Source organism: Silene latifolia, chromosome 9 (assembly GCF_048544455.1).
Source record: "Silene latifolia isolate original U9 population chromosome 9, ASM4854445v1, whole genome shotgun sequence".
Lineage (NCBI taxonomy): Eukaryota > Viridiplantae > Streptophyta > Magnoliopsida > Caryophyllales > Caryophyllaceae > Silene > Silene latifolia.
In genome coordinates this window covers 86,226,066-86,237,529 of record NC_133534.1, presented here as the reverse complement: position 1 = coordinate 86,237,529, position 11,464 = coordinate 86,226,066, and the positions used below count along the sequence as shown (strand labels likewise).

At 37.2% G+C, this 11,464-nt stretch overlaps 1 non-coding gene across 1 annotated transcript; it reads left to right on the top strand.

Moving 5' to 3' along the window:
- The first annotated feature begins 10,217 nt into the window (after window positions 1-10,217).
- On the top strand, window positions 10,218-10,324 carry LOC141602791 (small nucleolar RNA R71). The gene has a single exon (XR_012524700.1). It is a non-coding gene; the product is annotated as a small nucleolar RNA R71 (small nucleolar RNA).
- Window positions 10,325-11,464: the final 1,140 nt, after the last annotated feature.

Below are 11,464 nucleotides of genomic sequence, written 5' to 3'. Positions count from 1 at the left end.
AATTCAATTAATTTCAAACGTATTAGCAAAAATATTATTGAAATGATTTTTGTATAACGAAAGAGTTAAGTGATATACTTAAACCATTAGCAAGGAGTTAAAAACATGTGACTTATACAAATAAAATTTTGAATAAAAATGCATTCAATAATTTTTAAAATAAATTTTATGTGAGCAATTTTTTAGAGGATACATGAGAAAATGTATTTGTTCAACATTGACATCATTCTAGTTTCATTTCTATATCTCTTGTCAATTAGAGGCATCTCTATATCTCTGGTTGTTGTTGAACTTTTATGCGGGGAGCTTTAACGTCTATCCCAATGAATTCCAAAGAAATAAGGATACACAATTTGTATTATTAGACTTCTTGCATTTTTTAATTATCACCTCATTTGCTTGTGCGCAATAATTCAGATTAAGAAAAGACAAAAACCAATTGAAAATAAAAGGAAAAAATTTGCAATTGGTGGAGTAATGTGAGAATTTTACCCTTAAAGAATGACATTTATTTTGTAATTTAAAAAAAAAAGTTATAAGGAGCATTTGGTAAAGGCACATCCAAAAGTAGAAAAAGAAAAGAAAAAGGGTGATAATATAAAAATGGACAAAAAAGAGAAGTGGGGTGATAATTAAAAAATATTCGTAACAATTGATTTATGAGATAAGAAAAATATATACAAATATATACAAAAGAAATAAACATTTCTCGAAAAAATATTGAGAGTGCTAGGAAAAAATATTTGATGGAAAAAAATGATTTAAAAGATTAAAAACATTCAATGTTGGAACAATGGATTGGAGAATGATCATCGGATTCCAACCAAAAACCATGCAAAATATTTACCTTGATCCGCATTAAAAGATCCAATTTATATCCTTGGAGCATATATACTTCAACACTTCCATTAAGACATTTGATTTATAATTTGTTTGTCAACTAAGATATTTGATTTATAACCTGTTTGACAAAATAAAAGTTGAAGAGTACACGGAAAACTAATAAAGTGCACGAAAGGGTGTAAGACAATTTAATACAATTTACAAAATTTGTCAATTAATATTCCAATGATTAGAATATATAATGTAACATATTACCAATAATTAGAGATCCATACTACAGTTTTATATTGCGCATAAACCATAATAATAATAAAAAAAATGGAAAACCCAACAAAAATAGAAAAAATATTCAAGTGAAAAGAAAATTCCAAAGAAGTTCCATAACCACTATTTTCAGATTTCATGCAATGTTATCCTCCTGCAATTTCAATACAAACACAAAAATAATAACTAAATAATATTATAACTATTAATTAATTCAAAATATATTAAGAATAAAGAAGTTAAATAATTCATTTGGTTAAATATGCATACTTTACCTACCAACTTTTTGGATAAAAATGAAAAATAGAAATGTTGTAATATTTATATAAGAAATTTTTTATAATTAATTATCTAATTAATTTCTAGAATTTATTTGAGAGAAGAAGAAGATTTTGTGAACTAAGGGGGGGTTAAAAATATATTACAGTAAAATAAATGCAAAGTATATTAATTGTGAGGAAAAACAAAAAGACCTTCTATTAAATAAAAGAAATAAAAGTTAAATGAATAGGTAGATTGATACCAAATTTAAAAGAGGAAAATAAAAGGTTTATATTAATTTGTCTTTTTGTGTTTGCAAGTAATATTTTTTTATTTTGTTGGTATATATTAAGCTTGTAACACATGATATTTAGAGATTATTTCTAGTTAGATAATAAAGTAATTATGATCGGAGCCATTTGGTGTTCACAATTAAGCATATGTGGTCGTTGGTCAATGGTCGATACAAAACACAATTTATACTCCACGAGCAACTCTACAATTAGCAAAGAGGCAAGTAAAGGTCGGATCCCAAGGGACGGGTATTGAAATGAGAATTCTATTGTAACTAGTGGTGTCTAGGGGTGTCACAAATTTGATTGATGTAGAAGGTTACTAAACTAAAATAACAATGAAAGTAAACTAGCAAGATGAATAAAATAAGGGGTGTAAACAATTGATTAAAAGCACTAGGGTGTCATGGGTTCATAGGGGATTCATGGGATATGATCATACAAACATGTTCTCAAAATATAAGCAAGCAATTATTGTTGTGATGGATTGAGTTGGTTTATATCTTACAATCCTAGGAAAGTTTGGGTCCCGGAGCCGAATCGATTAGATTGTACAACACCTACAAGTCGACTTAATCTTTCCTACTCAACACATGCATGGTCTAACAAGACTCGAGTTGGTTTATGTCTTACAAGTCAAGTTGAAAGGATAGAAGATGATAGTAAATGCAAGGATTCATAGGCTTAGCATTTCATCAAATATAACATGTGCATGTATTAAGATCAAAACAAGCAAGCAAATAAGATATGAAAGCATATTAATTTAAGCATGAATCATTCCCCATGTTGGTTTCCCCTAATCACCCATTAAACCCTAGCTAAGAGACTACTCACTCATTATCATATTGATCATGCTAGAAAGGTTGTCAATCATACTAACATAATGAAACATGATGAATAAATGAAAGTAATTAGCAATAATTAAAAAGGGATTAAGAGATTATACCTACTAATGATTCCAATAATAAAGATGCAAAGAATAATAGAAGAACTTGATGATTGATGGAAGGTTGTCAATCTCCCAATAAACCCAATAATCTTCTAATTACCCAAAATAAAGGAAGAACAAGAGAGAGATTGAAGAACTAAAACTTGAATTAAAACTTGATTAATATTTGATTACAATATTGAAGAGAGATTTGATTGATATTAACTACACTAATTATTGATAAGAAGAACATCCTCCTCTAATTAGACTAATGGGGTATTTATAGTGAAAATTAGGGAGGATGCATTAGGGTTAACTAAGGGCTAAACTAGTAATTACACTTTTTAAGTTGAGCAAGGAGACTCCGGTATTGTCCGAGAGAAGGGCTTCTCTTATCGTGGCTTGAAGAACAAAAACGTGCTGTACTGCAATCCGTACGGATGGGAGTCGGGACGGCCGGATTTGGGCTGGAGAATCCGAGCGGATTCTTGGTCAAGACGCTCGGATTGGCGAGGTGGAATCCGAGCGGATTCCTTTGAAGGACGCTCGGACTGGCGAGGGCGGACGGACGGATTGTGTACAATCCGTTCGGATTGTCTGGCAGCAACTTTTCTTCTTCTTTTCTTCATGAATTCCTTGGGGATTTCCTTGGGGACTCAAGGATCCTTTTCTCAACAATGTCCTTCTACTATAATATGTACAAAGGCCTTCTAGTCTTGTCTCTCCTTGATGCTTGGTCATTGAATACAATCAATTTAGCCTCGTTTTGCCATGAAAATGCAAGATTCTTACTCCTTTCCTACCAAGGGATCAAAATCTCAAAGAATATGCAAAACAAAGAACTAAAGATAAGAAATGACCCAAATAGGCACTAAAAATCTGGAAACAATGGTAATTCGGGGGCTAAATATGCGCCAATTATGGTCGCATCAAATATCCCCAAACCGAACCTTTGCTCGTCCCGAGTAAAGAGGTGACAAAGACTAGGACCAATACTAACCTAACCTAATAATAATAGCCGATATGAGACAATTAGCGGGTCTCACTCCGCCCCTTCAACTCACAACAAGACAACCATGAGGTAGGATGCCTTCTTGCAAGGCAAGGTGGGTCTTGCCAAAATGGCGACACATCCAAACATTAAGCACATAAAAACACATAATGGATGCATCTACAAAAGAATAGCCACTTTCCTCATCTAAGTGGCGGAAATTATCTACAAGGGAAGCAATTCAAGGGTACACAATCCTTCATAGATGCAATTTGTTCAAACTATTAAGCCTAGAAGGATACCAATAAATCACCTCCAAAAGGTGTCAAGCTAGGGTACCTTTGTCCTCAATCGTTAAATGCTTTTGTCAAGAGTAGACTCCCTATGGTGTTAGAAACACTGGAGGATCGCGGAATTCCCCCTCTTGCCTAGACAAGAAGAAGGGTCGTCCCCTCTCTACCATGCACAAAAATGGATACAATGGATAAAGGGATCGATAGTAATTGAGTTTCATTTTGGGAGTTTGCTTTTGTTTTTGTTTTTCCCCCCAATTTCTTGTGGCATATAACATTTGAGAACACTTTCTTTGCCATTTCTTTTTGATTTTTGGCATTTCAATACTTGACAACTTTTTTTGCATTTCTTTTTGAACATTTTCAAAGTCACCCCAATTAGTAACGAGGGTGCCTTGTATTTGAAGCTTAGGAGTCTATTTTTGCTCCTCTTTTCTTTTGATGCATTTTGCAAACTTTCTTTCACTTTTCATTTCATTGAACTCAAATTGATTTCTTTTTGTGCCCATTCCCTTTGATGACAAAAATGTGGTAGAACATGGATGAATGATAGAAGTATGCATGGTTTCAAGGGTCACCTTGGAATAAACGGTAGCCAAGGAGTTATCACACCACAAGGTACTCTTGACTAGGCCTTAAACCATGGGTCAAAGGATATTAGCATGACACATCCTAGGGTGTTTTACAAGCATTCTAACAAGCAAAGTCTTAAGAATAAAAAGCATCTACTAGGGCCTATATACACTTGTCAAGCTTCCCAAATAGACGGTTTCGCAAAATTTTTCTAACATGCAAACTACATGCCATGATGCAACTAACATTTATACATCCTAATGCAAATGATTCTACCAACTAACATGCCATATAAACTAAATGCAAGTCCTAAGTTCACATTGTTTTTACCGCATCAATCAAAATAAAGCCACATAGTCATTAACATAGAGAGGAAAAAGGAGATTGGAAATATCATACCATGCGGTCTTCAATATCCTCATGTCTCGGATGTGGCGTAGTCGATCAAAGTGAACAAGGATAAACAAACACAATATATACAAGACAATATATACAAAGGAAATGAACTTGTTTTTGGTTTTTCAAATTTTTCGATTTTTTGAAATTTTTCAATTTTTATGGTTTTTGAATAAAAGTTAAGTGTTAGAATTCCCATCCCCACACTAATATGGGCATTGTCCTCAATGGCCAAAATGATGGAAATTATGCAAAATGATGCATGATTTCTATACTAAATGCAATTCTACACTAAGCTACACTACATGATGCATGGTTTTTTTTTGTTATGACGGAGAGGATAATTTAGATTACCTCCCGTTGTGTATGCATTAACTTCCCCAAACCAAATAAGACACTATTGCTAATGTCAAAGCATGGGTATAGTTCATGCACACACTATGCTATGCATGAAATTAGATTGTCATTTTGGATTTTCAAAAATGGGAACAATAAGGAACACCTCAATGGTACCGAGGTGTGAGTCCTTTGATGTTGCTAGGACTCCTTCAACAATGATCAAAATGAAATAAAATACAAAGAGATATAGACATACCATGGGAGTGTAGGAGTCTCCAAGGCTAGTCTTCCATCATGCTATCATCATCACCACTTCCCTCATGAGAAGTGGTCACATTGCCACTTTCCTTGGCACTTTCTTCATCACTTTCTTCATCATCATCTTCACCATCTCCTTCATCATCTCCACTTGCTTCTTCTTCAATGTTATCATCAAATTCTTCACCATTTCCAACAACCTCATTGTCTTCCACCACGTCCCTAGATGCACCCGGAAATAAGGCTTCTTTATCCGCCCAACTAGGCAAAGGACAAGATGGATCAAGGAGTCCTTGCCTAGCTAGATGTAAGAGGGGAGGATATTGAGCCAAATAAGCATTCTTTCGATCTTCATAAGCTTGCTTGTGCATGGCTTGCATAAGGAGAGTGACATAGTCTTTTCCAATTTCAACTCCTTGCGGTTTGAACTCTTCATATTCAAAGGGGTAAGGTGGTATAACAATGGAAGAGGAGGGAGTCTCATGATCACCCTTTTGTTGTTGAATGATGTACTCGGCTTCCTTGGATAGGGGAAGTAAATAGTTGGCCCGGTGGACACTAAGACGGCAAATCTTGGCGGGTAAAGTGAATGATCGAGCCTCACTAGTAAGCCACCCATACTTGTTGTCAAGGGGATTGTGAGCAATCCACTTAAACTTGTTAATCATGATGGACATATCAATAAGATGGCCACCTTCCTTTGCCTTGTACTTTCTATCCTTATTGAAATTAGGATCAAAGTGCTTGGCTAGGACCGTGACAAGGCCGCCATTAACAATAACGGTTTGACCCTTCTTCCCACTATCTACATGGAGCCATCTATCAACCAATAGCCTCAAAGAATTGTAAGGCTTGGTGTGAATTCTTTCAATATTCAAAGTTGATTCAAGGAGAATAAAATCGAGTCCCGTGAAATGATTGGTGTCTTTTCTAGCAATTATGGTATTTCCCACAACTTTGTGCCATACTCTTATGCCCGGATGATGGACCAAAAGAGAACGACAAGCATGAAAATCTTCAAATTTCCTCCCGGAGATTGCCTCCCAAAGAGGCTCGGGGTCATACTTACCATATTGCTTATAATATTTAATGTGCATCGCTAAGACCCAAAATTCCACCCAATTCCGGAAAGGTAATGCGTCTACTAGTGTTAGCTAGACGAAACTCAATATTTTCCCTATTCTCAACTTTTGTCACTTTTAAAGAACTTAAGAATTCCAAGACAAGGGAGGGGTATGTTACTTCCTTCATTTCAAACAATTTCTTTAAACCCATGACATTGAAAAAGACTCTTGTTTGTTCAAGAACACCTAACTTCTCTAAAGCATCTTGACATATGAATTTGGTGGATTGGATTTGTTTCATAGCAAACTTGACAAATGAATTTCTATGGGTATCGGAGATGAAAGTTACCTCCGGATAATGTAAGAGTTGATCGATTACCGGAGTAGAAGGTGATGCTCCCATAGAAGTTTGTTGTTGTTGTACTTCCAAGCTTGGTGTTGCTACCACCATTGCCAAAGCTTTCTTTGTTTGTAGAGCTTTTTGTCTTTGAGAGAGAGCCTTTGCTTTTGGTGCCTTTGTTGCCTTTGTTGCTCCCTTTGTTCTTGCCATTTGATGAACTAACCAAGTAAAGAGTCAAAAATCTTCAATTTGTAGAATGCCCAAATCGATTTGAAGGTGAAAGGCTTTGCCTTTATAAAATCAAAAATCGACTCAAAGGTGAAGATTTTGTGCTTGGTTTTGATTGTTATTGAAGATGGAGTGATTGATTTGTTGTTTGAAGGGTGGTTTGATTTGATTTTGGTGAGTTTTGTTGAGGGTTTTTGTTTTTGAGATGGAGAGGATGAGGGTTTTGTTGTTATGGGTAGTGTTTATGAATGAATAAATGAATGAATGAAGGTGGGATGGGTATTTAAAGAGGTCGACACTTTCAAAACGCAGGGACAATCCGTGCGGATTGGGCGCAATCCGTGCGGATTCTTCAGCTTCAAATTTTCAAAAATCCCGCCTAGAGACGGGCGGATTCTGGGGAATCCGCTCGGATTCTATATGTGAGACGGGCGGATTTTGTGCGGGACGGACGAATTTCTATCCAGAGATTTTTCTTTGTTTTTCCCAGCTGCAAGACGGGCGGATTATGCACAAGACGGACGGATTCTGTGAGACGGGCGTCTTTCCAGAAATCCGCTCGGATTCTTCAACAGTCAAGAATTTTGCAATTTCAAAGATGACCCAAGACGGGCGTCTTCTCAGCAGGACGCTCGGATCATCTTCAGACGGGCGGATTCTCAGGAATCCGCTCGGATTGGTCCTTGTGTACACGGATTCAGTTCCATCCGTGCACAAACGCATTCCTTTATCATTCTTTCTTTCTTTCTTTCAAATCTTGTGTTCTTCATTGTGGGGGCACTACTAAGGCATGAATAGTCTAGGCAATTGCCATCCCCACACTAAGGTAAAGCACTACACATCAATTAAAATTGTTAATCCCTCCCTCACTTCTCTCTTTTCATGACAATTATTTTGATCAAAGTAAATAAAATCCAAAAATGACAAAAATGCAATACAAAAATTGAAAAGCAAGTTAGGGAGTTAGAAATATTTACAAGTGGTGGTTTAGGGAGGACTCCACCAAACTCTCATTCTTGATGAGATGTCAAGGGGGCATGTTCAAGGTGTTGTTGATGTTGCTCAACACCTTAAAGAAGTAATCAAAAGCTTGTTCATTGTTGTGGTAGAGGTCCTCAATAGACCGTGGCTCTTGTTGTTGATCATGATCGATGGCATGCCCAATGTAGGGATTAAAGATCCCTTCAAATTCGTCGTCCCAAAGACCACAAACTTCATTGAGTTGATCATTGAAAATCTCTTGCTTAGATGGAAACAACTCTCCCAATTTCTTCTCTTGGCCAATGAGGCCATCATCTTCTTCCTTGGTTGATTTTGATGAGCTTTGCAAGCTCTCCTTGTCACAATTCACTTGCTCTTTGAATGGAGCATCTTCAATTTTCTTCCTCCATTGGAGTTCCGATTTCTTCCTTTCATCTTTCCTATTATAATGATCAATCATGAAACATGGCTCATGCAAACGAGGAGCTCTCATGGTCTTGTCAAGATTAAAAGTTATGCTTTCATCTCCCACTTCTAGAGTGAGCTCTCCATGTTTCACATCAATCACCGCACCCGCGGTGTGTAGGAAAGGTCTTCCTAAGATGATTGGAATGTTGGAATCTTCCTCCATATCAACAATGACAAAGTCCACCGGGATGAAAAACTTCCCAATTCGCACGGGGACATCTTCCCATATCCCTAATGGTGTCTTCGTCGATCTATCGGCCATTTGAAGAGTGATATTGGTGCACTTAAGCTCTCCCATTCCCAACCTTTTACTTACCGAGTACGGCATGACACTCACACTAGCCCCTAGATCACATAAGGCTTTGTTGATCGTTGTGTCGCCAATGGTACACGGTATTGAGAAGCTTCCCGGATCCTTTAACTTTGGAGGTGAACTCCCTTGAAGTATTGCACTACTCACCTTAGTGAAGGCGATAGTCTCAAGTTTCCGGATTGACTTCTTCTTTGTGAGGATATCTTTCATGTACTTTGCATAGGCCGGAACGTGATTGATTAATTCCGTGAAAGGAATTGAGACTTCTAAGTTCTTCACAATTTCCATGAACTTTCCAAGTTGATCATCAAATTTGGGCTTGGCTTGACGACTTGGAAAAGGAAGTCTAACCACAATGGGCTCCTTCTCTTTGGCTTTGTCTTCATTTTTCTTTGAACTTTCTTCTTTTGATGATTCCCCTTCTTTGGGACTTTGCACAATTTCTTCCTTTTCACTAGCTTTCACAACTTCATTCTCAACTTGCTCCTTTGGTGCTTCATATCTTGTACCACTTCTCAAGTGAATGGCACTAACCGTTTCATGTCTAGGGGGATTACTTTGAGGTGGTAATTGCCCCTTTTGTCTTTGTGAGCTTGAAGATGCTAGTTGAGTCAATTGTGTTTCCAACATCTTGGTGTGAGCTAGAATGTTGTTGATGGTGGTATCTTTTGCTTGGCTATCTTTTTGCATTTGAGTGAAAAATTCTTGTTGATTCTTTTGCATTTGGAGGACCGCTTTTTGGACATCAAAACCTTGGTCATTTTGGTGATTGTATGGATTTTGATTTTGGTAACCTTGGTTTTGATTGTAAAAGGGTCTTTGATTTTGATTTCTCATGGGTGGTGGAGTGTATGTTGTTTGAGGGTTTTGAACATTTTGGCTTTTGTATGAGAGATTTGGATGGAACTTGGTGTTTTCATTGTAAAAATTTGAATAAGGGGTACCACTTTTGTAAGCTTGGAAAGCATTAACTTGTTCGGTTGTTCCCCTACATTCACTTGAGTCATGACCCAGGGTTCCACAATTCTCACATATCCCGCTTGGGATTGATGAGGATGCCGTCATGGCATTGACATGATGCTTTGATGTTTTTGATTTTTCCTCAAGCCTAGCCATAGCTTGTTCAAACTTCAAGTTGATTGTGTCAATGTGAGCACTAAGTTGAGCACCTAATTGAGTCACGGTGTCCACTTCATACTTTCCTCCTCTAGTAGCCTTGCGAGGCCTACTATATTGTGAAATATGGACCGCCATTTCCTCAATCTTGTTCCATGTTTGATTGTCATCAACTTCGGTGAACATTCCATTTGATCCCATATTGAGAATGTTCCTTGAATCTTCATATAAACCATTCCAAAATTGTTGCACTAAAAACCATTCGCTAAGTCCATGGTGAGGACATGAGCGACAAATACCTTTGAACCGCTCCCAAGCTTCATACAAAGATTCTTCATCCCTTTGCTTAAAACCCGTAATTTGAGCTCTTAGCATGTTAGTCTTTTCCGGTGGGTAGAATTTTTTGTAGAAAGCTAGAGCTAGCTTCTTCCAAGAATCTATTCCAAGGGTGGCCTTATCAAGGCCCTTCAACCATTGCTTTGCGGTGCCGATTAACGAAAAAGGAAATAAGACCCATCTTATTTGGTCTTGAGTCACGCCCGTTTGAGAGATAGCTTCACAATAATCGCAAAAGATTTCCATATGAGAATGAGGGTCCTCACTAGGCATTCCCCCGAATTGGCTCCTCTCAACTAGTTGGATGAAGGCGGACTTGGCAATAAAATTTCCGGTGAGATGTTGTGGGGTAGGAGTACCATTTGGTAGATCCTCCTCGGTGGGTATAGAGTGTGATGAGAATTTAGGCATTGTAGGTGGATTTTGTGGGGTATTGTTTAATGGGTTATCTTCTCCTTCTATTGCGAAAGGATTGACAAACTCACTAGTGGGTTGAACAACTTCACCAACACCTCCCAAATTCCTCCTAACAAGTCTCCTATTATTCGTCAAGGTTCTTTCGATTTCAAGGTCAAAAGGTAACAAATTTCTTTGTAACCTTCTAGACATGCAAAATATCAAACAACTCGAAAACAATTAGAACAAACCTTGAGGAGTTTTACTTCCCCAAGGTGAAAAAGACACAACTAAAAACAATAAAAGAAATCTTAAATCAATTAAACACCGTCCCCGGCAACGGCGCCATTTTTGATCGGAGCCATTTGGTGTTCACAATTAAGCATATGTGGTCGTTGGTCAATGGTCGATACAAAACACAATTTATACTCCACGAGCAACTCTACAATTAGCAAAGAGGCAAGTAAAGGTCGGATCCCAAGGGACGGGTATTGAAATGAGAATTCTATTGTAACTAGTGGTGTCTAGGGGTGTCACAAATTTGATTGATGTAGAAGGTTACTAAACTAAAATAACAATGAAAGTAAACTAGCAAGATGAATAAAATAAGGGGTGTAAACAATTGATTAAAAGCACTAGGGTGTCATGGGTTCATAGGGGATTCATGGGATATGATCATACAAACATGTTCTCAAAATATAAGCAAGCAATTATTGTTGTGATGGATTGAGTTGGTTTATATCTTACAATCCTAGGAAAGTTTGGGTCCCGGAGCCGAATCGA